The following is a 13,571-nucleotide window of genomic DNA, read 5'->3' as shown; positions in this document are numbered from 1 at the left end:
GAACGCGCTAACCGATTGCGCCACGGAGGCCGGGTCGGGGGGTGTGCCAAGAAGAATGCTTCTCTAGCTAATAACACGCTCGGGCGGCTTCAAATGGCTAGGGTGTTTAGTGTTTCATGAAGCATTTTTTTCTTTTAATCCAGGACACTACAGCGACAAAGTAAAATGTCAGATGTGTGCATTTCTTCCAACTAACCAAACTTGCTTGTGCTGCACCGTGACAACTACTACACTACGGCTACAACCAAAAAATGCCGCCACCGGGAGGACTCGAACCTCCAACCTTTCGGTTAACAGCCGAACGCGCTAACCGATTGCGCCACGGAGGCCGGGTCGGTGGGTATGCCAAGAAGAATGCTTCTCTAGCTAACAACACTCTCGGGCAGCTTCAAATGGCTAGGGTGTTTAGTGTTTCATGAAGCATTTTTTTTTCATTTATTCCGCGGCACTACAGCGACAAAGTAAATTATGAGATGTGTGTGTTTCTCTCAATTAACCAAACTTGCTTGTGCTGCATCGTGACTACTACACTACAGCTAGAACTAAAACATGCCGCCACCGGGAGGAGTCGGACCTGCAACCTTTCGGTTAACAGTCGAACGCGCTAGCCGATTGCTCCACGGAGGCCGGGTCGGGTGTATGCCAAGAAGAATGCTTCTCTAACTAACAACACGCTCGGGCGGCATCAAATGGCTAGGGTGTTTATTTTTTCATGAAGCATTTTGTTCATTTAATCCACGAGACTACAGCGACAAAGTGAAATGTCAGAAGTGTGCGTTTCTCTCAACTAACCAAACTTGCTTGTGCTGCACCGTGACAACTACTACACTACAACTGCAACAAAAAATGCCGCCACCGGGAGGACTCGTTCCTCCAACCTTTCGGTCAACAGTCGTACGCGCTAGCCGATTGCACCACGGAGGCCGGGTCGGGGGGTATGCCAAGAAGAATGCTTCTCTAGCTAACAACACGTTCGGGCGGCTTCAAATGGCTAGAGTGTTTAGTGTTTCGTGAAGCGTTTTTTTTCATTTAATCCACGAGACTACAGCAACAAAGTAAAATGTCAGATGTGTGCATTTCTTCCAACTAACCAAACTTGCTTGTGCTGCACCGTGACAACTACTACACTACGGCTACAACCAAAAAATGCCAACACCGGGAGTTGTAGGAGATCCAACCTTTCGGTTAACAGCCGTACGTGCTAGCCGATTGCGCCACGGAGGCCGGGTCGGGGGGTATGCCAAGAAGAATGCTTCTCTAGCTAACAACACGCCCGGGCAGCTTCAAATTTGTAGGGTGTTTAGTGTTGCATGAAGCATTTTTTTTTCATTTAATCCACGAGACTACCGCAACAACGGGAAATGTCAGATGTGTGCATTTCTCTCAATTAACCAAACTTGCTTATGTGCACCGTTACAACCACGACACTACGGCTACAACCAAAAAATGCCGCCACCGGGAGGAGTCGGACCTCCAACCTTTTGGTTAACAGCCGAACGTGCTAGCCGATTGCGCCACGCAGGCCGGATCGGGGGGTCGGCCAAGAAGAATGCTTCTCTTGCTAACAACACGCTCGGGCAGCTTCAAATGGCGAGAGCTTTTAGTGTTTCGTGAAGCATTTTTTTCATTTAGCAGCAACAACGTAGAATGTCAGATGTGTGTGTTTCTCTCAATTAAAAAAAACTTGCTTGTGCTGCACAGTGACAAATACTACACTACAGCTAGAACAAAAAAATGCCGCCACCGGGAGGACTCGAACCTCCAACCTTTCGGTTAACAGCCGAACGCGCTAACCGATTGCGCCACGGAGGCCGGGTCGGGGGGTGCGCCAAGAAGAATGCTTCTCTAGCTAACAACACGCTCGGGCGGCTTCAAATGGCTAGGGTGTTTAGTGTTTCATGAAGCATTTTTTTCTTTTAATCCAGGACACTACAGCGACAATGTAAAATGTCAGATGTGTGTATTTCTCTCAACTAACCAAACTTGCTTTTGCTGCACCGTGACAACTATTACACTACAGCTACAACCAAAAAAATGCCACCACCGGGAGGAGTCGGACCTCCAACCTTTCGGTTAACAGCCGAACGTGCTAGCCGATTGCGCCACGGAGGCCGGGTCGAGGGCTATGCCAAGAAGAGTGCTGATCTAGCTAACAACACTCTCGGGCAGCTTCAAATGGCTAGGGTGTTTAGTGTTTCATGAAGCATTTTTTTTTCATTTAATCCACGACACTACAGCGATCAAGTAAAATGTCAGATGTGTGCATTTCTCTTAACTAACCAAACTTGCTTGTGCTGCACCGTGACAACTACTACACTACAGCTACAACCAAAAAAATGCCACCACCGGGAGGAGTCGGAACTCCAACCTTTCGGTTAACCGCCGAACGTGCTAGCCGATTACGCCACGGAGGCCGGGTCGGGGGGTATGCCAAGAAGAATGCTGATCTAGCTAACAACACTCTCGGGCAGCTTCAAATGGCTAGGGTGATTAGTGTTTCATGAAGCATTTTTTTCATTAAATCCACGAGACTACACCAACAAAGCAAAATGTCAGATGTGTGTGTTTCTCTCAACTAACCAAACTTGCTTGTGCTGCACCGTGACAACTACTACATTGCAGGTAGAACCGAAAAATGCCGCCGACGGGAGGAACCGAACTTCGAACCTTTCGGTTAACAGCTGAATGCGCTAGCCAATTGCGCCACGGAGGCCGGGTCGGGGGGTATGCCAAGAATAATGCTTCTCTAGCTAACACGCTCGGGCAGCTTCAAATGGCTAGGGTGTTTAGTGTTTAATGAAGAATTTTTTTCATTTAATCCACGAGACTACAGCAACAAAGTAAAATTTCAGATGTGTGCATTTCTCGCGATTAACCAAACTTGCTTGTGCTGCACCGTTACAACTACTACACTAAAGCTGCAACCAAAAAATGCCGCCACCCGGAGGACTCGTTCCTCCAACCTTTCGGGTAACAGCCGAACGCCCTAGCCGATTGCGCCACGGAGGCCTGGTCGGTGGGTATGCCAAGAAGAATGCTTCTCTAGCTAACAACACGCTCGGGCAGCTTCAAATGGCTAGGGTGTTTAGTGTTTCATGAAGCATTTTCTTCATTTAATTCACGAGACTACAGCAACAAAGTAAAATGTGAGATGTGTGCATTTCTCTTAATTAACCAAACTTGCTTGTGCTGCACCGTTACAACCACGACACTACGGCTACAACCAAAAAATGCCACCACCAGGAGGAGTCGGACCTCCAACGTTTCGGTTAACAGCCGAACGTGCTAACCGATTGCGATACGGAGGCCGGGTCGGGGGGTATGCCAAGAAGAATGCTTCTCTAGCTAACAACACGCTCGGGCAGCTTCAAATGGCTAGAGCTTTTAGCGTTTCATGAAGCATTTTTTTCGTTTAATCCACGTGACTGCAGCCACAACGTAGAGTGACCTATGTGTGTTTCTCCAATTAAAAAAACTTGCTTGTGCTGCACCGTGACAACTACTACACTACGGCTACAACCAAAAAATGCCACCACCGGGAGGAGTCGGACCTCCAACCTTTCGGTTAACAGCCGAACGCGCTAGCCGATTGCGCCACGGAGGCCGGGTCGGGGGGTATGCCAAGAAGAATGCTTCTCTAGCTAACAACACGCTCGGGCGGCTTCAAATGGCTAGGGTGTTTAGTGTTTCATGAAGCCTTTTTTTTTTTTTCATTTAATCCACCACACTACAGCGACAAAGTAAAATGTCAGATGTGTGCATTTCTCTCAACTAAGAAAACTTGCTTGTTCTGCATCGTGACAACTACTACACTACGGCTACAACCAAAAAATGCCACCACCTGGAGTTGTCGGACCTCCAACCTTTCGGTTAACAGCCGAGCGTGCTAGCCGATTGCGCCACGGAGGCCGGGTCGGGGGGTATGCCAAGAAGAATGCTTCTCTAACTAACAACACGCTCGAGCAGCTTCAAATGGCTAGGGTGTTTAGTGTTTCATGAAGCATTTTTTTTTTCATTTAATCCACCACACTACAGCGACAAAGTAAAATGTCAGATGTGTGCATTTCTCTCAACTAAGAAAACTTGCTTGTTCTGCATCCTGACAACTACTACACTACGGCTACAACCAAAAAATGCCACCACCTGGAGTTGTCGGACCTCCAACCTTTCGGTTAACAGCCGAGCGTGCTAGCCGATTGCGCCACGGAGGCCGGGTCGGGGGGTATGCCAAGAAGAATGCTTCTCTAGCTAACAACACGCTCGGGCGGCTTCAAATGGCTAGGGTGTTTAGTGTTTAATGAAGCATTTTTTTCATTTAATCCACGACACTACAGCGACCAAGTAAAATGTCAGATGTGTGCGTTCCTCTCAACTAACCAAACTTGCTTGTGCTGCACCGTGACAACTACTACTCTACAACTGCAACAAAAAATGCCGCCACCGGGAGGAGTCGGACCTCCAACCTTTCGGTTAACAGCCGAACGTGCTAGCCGATTGCGCCACGGAGGCCGGATCGAGGGCTATGCCAAGAAGAGTGCTGATCTAGCTAACAACACTCTCGGGCAGCTTCAAATGGCTAGGGTGTTTAGTGTTTCATGAAGCATTTTTTTTTTCATTTAATCCACGACACTTCAGCGACCAAGTAAAATGTCAGATGTGTGCATTTCTCTCAACTAACCAAACTCGCTTGTGCTGCACCGTGACAACTACTACACTACAGCTACAACCAAAAAAATGCCACCACCGGGAGGGGACGGATCTCCAACCTTTCTGTTAACAGCCGAACGTGCTAGCCGATTGCGCCATGGAGGCCGGGTCGGGGGGTATGCCAAGAAGAATGCTGATCTAGCTAACAACACGCTCGGGCAGCTTCAAATGGCTAGGGTGTTTAGTATTTCATGAAGCATTTTTTTCGCTTAATCCACGAGACTACAGCAAGAAAGTGAAATGTCAGATGTGTGCATTTCTCTCAATTAACCAAACTTGCTAGTGCTGCACCGTTACAACCACGACACTATGGCTTCAACCAAAAAATGCCACCACCGGGAGGGGTCGGATCTCCAACCTTTCGGTTAACAGCCGAACGTGCTAGCCGATTGCGCCATGGAGGCCGGGTCGGGGGGTATGCCAAGAAGAATGCTGATCTAGCTAACAACACGCTCGGGCAGCTTCAAATGGCTAGGGTGTTTAGTATTTCATGAAGCATTTTTTCACTTAATCCACGAGACTACAGCAAGAAAGTGAAATGTCAGATGTGTGCATTTCTCTCAATTAAGTGCTGCACCGTTACAACCACGACACTATGGCTACAACCAAAAAATGCCACCACCGGGAGGAGTCGGACCTCCAACCTTTAGGTTAACAGCGGAACGTGCTAGCCGACTGCGCCACGGAGGCCGGGTCGGGGGGCATGCCAAGAAGGATGCTTCTCTTGCTAACAACACGCTCGGGCAGCTTCAAATGGCTAGAGCTTTTAGTGTTTCATGAAGCATTTTTTTCATTTAGCAGCAACAACGTAGAATGTCAGATGTGCGTGTTTCTCTCAAGTAAAAAAACTTGCTTGTGCTGCATAGTGACAACTACTACACTACAGCTAGAAACAAAAAATGCCGCCACCGGGAAGACTGGTTCCTCCAACCTTTCTGTTAACAGCCGAACGCGCTAGCCGATTGCGCCACGGAGGCCGGGTCGGGGGGTATGCGAAGTAGAATGCTTCTGTAGCTAACAACACGCTCGGGCGGCTTCGAAAGGCTAGGGTGTTTAGTGTTTGATGAAGCATTTTTTTCATTTAATCCACGAGACTACAGCAACAAAGTAAAATGTCAGATGTGTGCATTTCTCTCAACTAATCATACTTGCTTGTGCTGCACTGTGACAACTACTACACTACGGCTACAACCAAAATATGCCACCACCGGGAGGACTCGTTCCTCCAACCTTTCGCTTAACAGCTGAACGCGCTAGCCGATTGCGCCACGGAGGCCGGGTCGGGGGGTATCCCAAGAAGAATGCTTCTCTAGCTAACAACACTCTCGGGCAGCTTCAAATGGCTAGGGTGTTTAGTGTTTCATGAAGCATTTTTTTTTTCATTAAATCCACGAGACTACAGCAACAAAGTAAAATGTCAGATGTGTGCATTTCTCTCAACTAATCATACTTGCTTGTGCTGCACTGTGACAACTACTACACTACGGCTACAACCAAAATATGCCACCACCGGGAGGACTCGTTCCTCCAACCTTTCGCTTAACAGCTGAACGCGCTAGCCGATTGCGCCACGCAGGCCGGGTCGGGGGGTATGCCAAGAAGAATGCTTCTCTAGCTAACAACACTCTCGGGCAGCTTCAAATGGCTAGGATGTTTAGTGTTTCATGAAGCATTTTTTTTTCATTAAATCCACGAGACTACAGCAACAAAGTAAAATGTCAGATGTGTGCATTTCTCTCAACTAATCATACTTGCTTGTGCTGCACCGTGGCAACTACTACACTACAACTGCAACAAAAAAATGCCGTCACCGGGAGGACTCCTTCCTCCAACCTTTCGGTTAACAGCCGAACGCGCTAGCCGATTGCGCCACGGAGGCCGGGTCGGGGGGTATGCGAAGTAGAATGCTTCTGTAGCTAACAACACGCTCGGGCGGCTTCCAATGGATAGGGTGTTTAGTGTTTGATGAAGCATTTTTTTCATTTAATCCACGAGACTACAGCAACAAAGTAAAATGTCAGATGTGTGCATTTCTCTCAACTAATCAAACTTGCTTGTGCTGCACTGTGACAACTACTGCACTACGGCTACAACCAAAAAATGCCACCACCGGGAGGACTCGTTCCTCCAACCTTTCGCTTAACAGCTGAACGCGCTAGCCGATTGCGCCACGGAGGCCGGGTCGGGGGGTATGCCAAGAAGAATGCTTCTCTAGCTAACAACACTCTCAGGCAGCTTCAAATGGCTAGGGTGTTTAGTGTTTCATGAAGCATTTTTTTTCATTAAATCCACGAGACTACAGCAACAAAGTAAAATGTCAGATGTGTGCATTTCTCTCAACTAACCAAACTTGCTTGTGCTGCACCGTGGCAACTACTACACTACAACTGCAACAAAAAAATGCCATCACCGGGAGGACTCGTTCCTCCAACCTTTCGGTTAACAGCCGAACGCGCTAGCCGATTGCGCCACGGAGGCCGGGTCGGGGGTATCCCAAGAAGAATGCTTCTCTAGCTAACAACACTCTCGGGCAGCTTCAAATGGCTAGGGTGTTTAGCGTTTCATGAAGCATTTTTTTTCACTTAATCCACGAGACTACAGCAAGAAAGTGAAATGTCAGATGTGTGCATTTCTCTCAATTAACCAAACTTGCTTGTGCTGCACCGTTACAACCACGACACTACGGCTACAACCAAAAAATACCACCACCGGGAGGAGTCGGACCTCCAACTTCTCGGTTAACAGCAGAACGTGCTAGCCGACTGCGCCACGGAGGCCGGGTCGGGGGGCATGCCAAGAAGGATGCTTCTGTAGCTAACAACACGCTCGGGCGGCTTCAAATGGCTAGGGTGTTTAGTGTTTCATGAAGCATTTTTTTTTCATTAAATCCACGGCACTACAGCGACAAAGTAAATTGTCAGATGTGTGCGTTCCTCTCAACTAACCAAACTTGCTTGTGCTGCACCGTGACAACTACTACTCTACAACTGCAACAAAAAATGCCGCCACCGGGAGGAGTCGGACCTCCAACCTTTCGGTTAACAGCCGAACGTGCTAGCCGATTGCGCCACGGAGGCCGGATCGAGGGCTATGCCAAGAAGAGTGCTGATCTAGCTAACAACACTCTCGGGCAGCTTCAAATGGCTAGGGTGTTTAGTGTTTATGAAGCATTTTTTTTTTCATTTAATCCACGACACTACAGCGACCAAGTAAAATTTCAGATGTGTGCATTTCTCTCAACTAACCAAACTTGCTTGTGCTGCACCGTGACAACTACTACACTACAGCTACAACCAAAAAAATGCCACCACCGGGAGGGGTCGGATCTCCAACCTTTCGGTTAACAGCCGAACATGCTAGCCGATTGCGCCATGGAGGCCGGGTCGGGGGGTATGCCAAGAAGAATGCTGATCTAGCTAACAACACTCTCGGGCAGCTTCAAATGGCTAGGGTGTTTAGTGTTTCATGAAGCATTTTTTTCATTAAATCCACGAGACTACAGCAACAAAGTAAAGTGTCAGATATGTACATTTCTCTCAACTAACCAAACTTGCTTGTGCTGCACCGTTACAACTACTACACTAAAGCTGCAACCAAAAAATGCCGCCACCGGGAGGACTCGTTCCTCCAACCTTTCGGTTAACAGCCGAACGCGCTAGCCGATTGCGCCACGGAGGCCGGGTCGGTGGGTATGCCAAGAAGAATGCTTCTATAGCTAACAACACGCTCGGGCAGCTTCAAATGGCTAGAGCTTTTAGTGTTTCACGAAGCATTTTTTTCATTTAATCCACGAGACTACAGAGACAAAGTAAAATGTCAGATGTGTGCATTTCCCTCAATTAACCAAATTAGCTTGTGCTGCACCGTGACAACTACTACACTACAGCTACAAGCAAAAATGCCGCCAGCGGGAGGACTCGATACTCCAACCTTTCGGTAAACAGCCGAACGCGCTAGCCGATTGCGCCACGGAGGCCGGGTGGTGGGGTATGCCAAGAAGAATGCTTCTCTAGCTAACAACACGCTCGGGCAGCTTGAAATGGCTAGAGCTTTTAGTGTTTCATGAAGCATTGTTTTTTTCATTTAATCCACGAGACTACAGCAACAAAGTAAAATGTCAGATGTGTGCATTTCTTCCAACTAACCAAACTTGATTGTGCTGCACCGTGACAACTACTACACTACGGCTACAACCAAAAAATGCCAACACCGGGAGTTGTAGGAGATCCAACTTTTCGGTTAACAGCCGTACGTGCTAGCCGATTGCGCCACGGAGGCCGGGTCGGGGGTTATGCCAAGAAGGATGCTTCTCTAGCTAACAACACGCCCGGGCAGCTTCAAATGGCTAGGGTGTTTAGTGTTGCATGAAGCATTTTTTTTTTTCATTTAATCCACTAGACTACCGCAACAACGGGAAATGTCAGATGTGTGCATTTCTCTCAATTAACCAAACTTGCTTATGTGCACCGTTACAACCACGACACTACGGCTACAACCAAAAAATGCCGCCACCGGGAGGACTCGAACCTCCAACCTTTCGGTTAACAGCCGAACGCGCTAACCGATTGCGCCACGGAGGCCGGGTCGGGGGGTGTGCCAAGAAGAATGCTTCTTTAGCTAACAACACGCTCGGGCGGCTTCAAATGGCTAGGGTGTTTAGTGTTTCATGAAGCATTTTTTTCTTTTAATCCAGGACACTACAGCGACAATGTAAAATGTCAGATGTGTGTATTTCTCTCAACTAACCAAACTTGCTTTTGCTGCACCGTGACAACTATTACACTATAGCTACAACCAAAAAAATGCCACCACCGGGAGGAGTCGGACCTCCAACCTTTCGGTTAACAGCCGAACGTGCTAACCGATTGCGCCACGGAGGCCGGGTCGGGGGGTGTGCCAAGAAGAATGCTTCTTTAGCTAACAACACGCTCGGGCGGCTTCAAATGGCTAGGGTGTTTAGTGTTTCATGAAGCATTTTTTTTTCATTTAATCCACGACACTACAGCGACCAAGTAAAATGTCAGATGTGTGCATTTCTCTTAACTAACCAAACTTGCTTGTGCTGCACCGTGACAACTACTACACTACAGCTATAACCAAAAAAAATGCCACCACCGGGAGGAGTCGGAACTCCAACCTTTCGGTTATCAGCCGAACGCGGTAGCCGATTGCGCCACGGAGGCCGGGTCGGGAGGTTTCCCAATAAGAAAGCATCTCTAGCTAACAACACGCTCGGGCAGCTTCAAATGGCTAGAGCTTTTAGTGTTTCATGAAGCATTTTTTTTTTTCATTTAATCCACGAGACTACATAGGCAAAGTAAAATGTCAGATGTGTGCATTTCACTCAATTAACCAAATTTGCTTGTGCTGCACCGTGACAACTACTACACTACAGCTACAACCAAAAATGCCGCCAGCGGGAGGACTCGATCCTCCAACCTTTCGGTTAACAGCCGAACGCGCTAGCCGATTGCGCCACGGAGGCCGGGTCGGGGGGTATGCCAAGAAGAATGCTTCTCTAGCTAACAACACGCTCGGGCAGCTTCAAATGGCTAGGGTGTTTAGTGTTTCATGAAGCCCTTTTTTTTTTCATTTAATCCACGACACTACAGCGACAAAGTAAAATGTCAGATGTGTGCATTTCTCTCAACTAACAAAACTTGCTTGTGCTGCATCGTGACTACTACACTACGGCTACAACCAAAAAATGCCACCACCTGGAGTTGTCGGACCTCCAACCTTTCGGTTAACAGCCGAGCGTGCTAGCCGATTGTGCCACGGAGGCCGGGTCGGGGGGTATGCCAAGAAGAATGCTTCTCTAGCTAACAACACGCTCGGGCAGCTTCAAATGGCTAGGGTGTTTAGTGTTTCATGAAGCCCTTTTTTTTTTCATTTAATCCACGACACTACAGCGACAAAGTAAAATGTCAGATGTGTGCATTTCTCTCAACTAACAAAACTTGCTTGTGCTGCATCGTGACTACTACACTACGGCTACAACCAAAAAATGCCACCACCTGGAGTTGTCGGACCTCCAACCTTTCGGTTAACAGCCGAGCGTGCTAGCCGATTGTGCCACGGAGGCCGGGTCGGGGGGTATGCCAAGAAGAATGCTTCTCTAACTAACAACACGCTCGGGCAGCTTCAAATGGCTAGGGTGTTTAGTGTTTCATGAAGCCCTTTTTTTTTTTCATTTAATCCACGACACTACAGCAACAAAGTAAAATGTCAGATGTGTGCATTTCTCTCAACTAACAAAACTTGCTTGTGCTGCATCGTGACTACTACACTACAGCTAGAACTAAAACATGCCGCCACCGGGAGGAGTCGGACCTGCAACCTTTCGGTTAACACTCGAACGCGCTAGCCGATTGCTCCACGGAGGCCGGGTCGGGTGTATGCCAAGAAGAATGCTTCTCTAACTAACAACACGCTCGGGCGGTATCAAATGGCTAGGGTGTTTATTTTTTCATGAAGCATTTTGTTCATTTAATCCACGAGACTACAGCGACAAAGTGAAATGTCAGATGTGTGCGTTTCTCTCAACTAACCAAACTTGCTTGTGCTGCACCGTGACAACTACTACACTACAACTGCAACAAAAAATGCCGCCATCGGGAGGACTCGTTCCTCCAACCTTTCGGTCAACAGTCGTACGCGCTAGCCGACTGCACCACGGAGGCCGGGTCGGGGGGTATGCCAAGAAGAATGCTTCTCTAGCTAACAACACGTTCGGGCGGCTTCAAATGGCTAGAGTGTTTAGTGTTTCGTGAAGCGTTTTTTTCATTTAATCCACGAGACTACAGCAACAAAGTAAAATGTCAGATGTGTGCATTTCTTCCAACTAACCAAACTTGCTTGTGCTGCACCGTGACAACTACTACACTACGGCTACAACCAAAAAATGCCAACACCGGGAGTTGTAGGAGATCCAACCTTTCGGTTAACAGCCGTACGTGCTAGCCGATTGCGCCACGGAGGCCGGGTCGGGGGGTATGCCAAGAAGAATGCTTCTCTAGCTAACAACACGCCCGGGCAGCTTCAAATTTGTAGGGTGTTTAGTGTTGCATGAAGCATTTTTTTTTTCATTTAATCCACGAGACTACCGCAACAACGGGAAATGTCAGATGTGTGCATTTCTCTCAATTAACCAAACTTGCTTATGTGCACCGTTACAACCACGACACTACGGCTACAACCAAAAAATGCCGCCACCGGGAGGAGTCGGACCTCCAACCTTTTGGTTAACAGCCGAACGTGCTAGCCGATTGGGCCACGCAGGCCGGATCGGGGGGTCGGCCAAGAAGAATGCTTCTCTTGCTAACAACACGCTCGGGCAGCTTCAAATGGCGAGAGCTTTTAGTGTTTCGTGAAGCATTTTTTTCATTTAGCAGCAACAACGTAGAATGTCAGATGTGTGTGTTTCTCTCAATTAAAAAAAACTTGCTTGTGCTGCACAGTGACAAATACTACACTACAGCTAGAACAAAAAAATGCCGCCACAGGGAGGACTCGAACCTCCAACCTTTCGGTTAACAGCCGAACGCGCTAACCGATTGCGCCACGGAGGCCGGGTCGGGGGGTGCGCCAAGAAGAATGCTTCTCTAGCTAACAACACGCTCGGGCGGCTTCAAATGGCTAGGGTGTTTAGTGTTTCATGAAGCATTTTTTTCTTTTAATCCAGGACACTACAGCGACAATGTAAAACGTCAGATGTGTGTATTTCTCTCAACTAACCAAACTTGCTTTTGCTGCACCGTGACAACTATTACACTACAGCTACAACCAAAAAAATGCCACCACCGGGAGGAGTCGGACCTCCAACCTTTCGGTTAACAGCCGAACGTGCTAGCCGATTGCGCCACGGAGGCCGGGTCGAGGGCTATGCCAAGAAGAGTGCTGATCTAGCTAACAACACTCTCGGGCAGCTTCAAATGGCTAGGGTGTTTAGTGTTTTATGAAGCATTTTTTTTTCATTTAATCCACGACACTACAGCGATCAAGTAAAATGTCAGATGTGTGCATTTCTCTTAACTAACCAAACTTGCTTGTGCTGCACCGTGACAACTACTACACTACAGCTACAACCAAAAAAATGCCACCACCGGGAGGAGTCGGAACTCCAACCTTTCGGTTAACCGCCGAACGTGCTAGCCGATTACGCCACGGAGGCCGGGTCGGGGGGTATGCCAAGAAGAATGCTGATCTAGCTAACAACACTCTCGGGCAGCTTCAAATGGCTAGGGTGATTAGTGTTTCATGAAGCATTTTTTTCATTAAATCCACGAGACTACACCAACAAAGCAAAATGTCAGATGTGTGTGTTTCTCTCAACTAACCAAACTTGCTTGTGCTGCACCGTGACAACTACTACATTGCAGGTAGAACCGAAAAATGCCGCCGACGGGAGGAACCGAACTTCGAACCTTTCGGTTAACAGCTGAATGCGCTAGCCAATTGCGCCACGGAGGCCGGGTCGGGGGGTATGCCAAGAATAATGCTTCTCTAGCTAACACGCTCGGGCAGCTTCAAATGGCTAGGGTGTTTAGTGTTTAATGAAGAATTTTTTTCATTTAATCCACGAGACTACAGCAACAAAGTAAAATTTCAGATGTGTGCATTTCTCGCGATTAACCAAACTTGCTTGTGCTGCACCGTTACAACTACTACACTAAAGCTGCAACCAAAAAATGCCGCCACCGGGAGGACTCGTTCCTCCAACCTTTCGGGTAACAGCCGAACGCCCTAGCCGATTGCGCCACGGAGGCCGGGTCGGTGGGTATGCCAAGAAGAATGCTTCTCTAGCTAACAACACGCTCGGGCAGCTTCAAATGGCTAGGGTGTTTAGTGTTTCATGAAGCATT

At 48.1% G+C, this 13,571-nt stretch overlaps 4 non-coding genes across 4 annotated transcripts; all 4 read right to left on the bottom strand.

Annotated features, from left to right (window-relative positions):
• Nucleotides 1-255: 255 nt before the first annotated feature.
• TRNAN-GUU (transfer RNA asparagine (anticodon GUU)) lies at nt 256-329 on the bottom strand. The gene has a single exon. It is a non-coding gene; the product is annotated as a tRNA-Asn (tRNA).
• Nucleotides 330-1,738: 1,409 nt separating this feature from the next.
• Nucleotides 1,739-1,812, bottom strand: TRNAN-GUU (transfer RNA asparagine (anticodon GUU)). Its single transcript has one exon. It is a non-coding gene; the product is annotated as a tRNA-Asn (tRNA).
• A 7,401-nt stretch (nt 1,813-9,213) lies between these two features.
• On the bottom strand, nt 9,214-9,287 carry TRNAN-GUU (transfer RNA asparagine (anticodon GUU)). The gene has a single exon. It is a non-coding gene; the product is annotated as a tRNA-Asn (tRNA).
• A 2,917-nt stretch (nt 9,288-12,204) lies between these two features.
• TRNAN-GUU (transfer RNA asparagine (anticodon GUU)) lies at nt 12,205-12,278 on the bottom strand. Its single transcript has one exon. It is a non-coding gene; the product is annotated as a tRNA-Asn (tRNA).
• Nucleotides 12,279-13,571: the final 1,293 nt, after the last annotated feature.

Source organism: Amblyomma maculatum, chromosome 7 (assembly GCF_055883805.1).
Source record: "Amblyomma maculatum isolate TAMU_Amacu chromosome 7, ASM5588380v1, whole genome shotgun sequence".
NCBI classification, from domain to species: Eukaryota; Metazoa; Arthropoda; class Arachnida; order Ixodida; family Ixodidae; genus Amblyomma; species Amblyomma maculatum.
The sequence above is the reverse complement of the archived record's forward strand: the minus strand, read 5'-3'. Positions and strand labels throughout refer to the sequence as shown.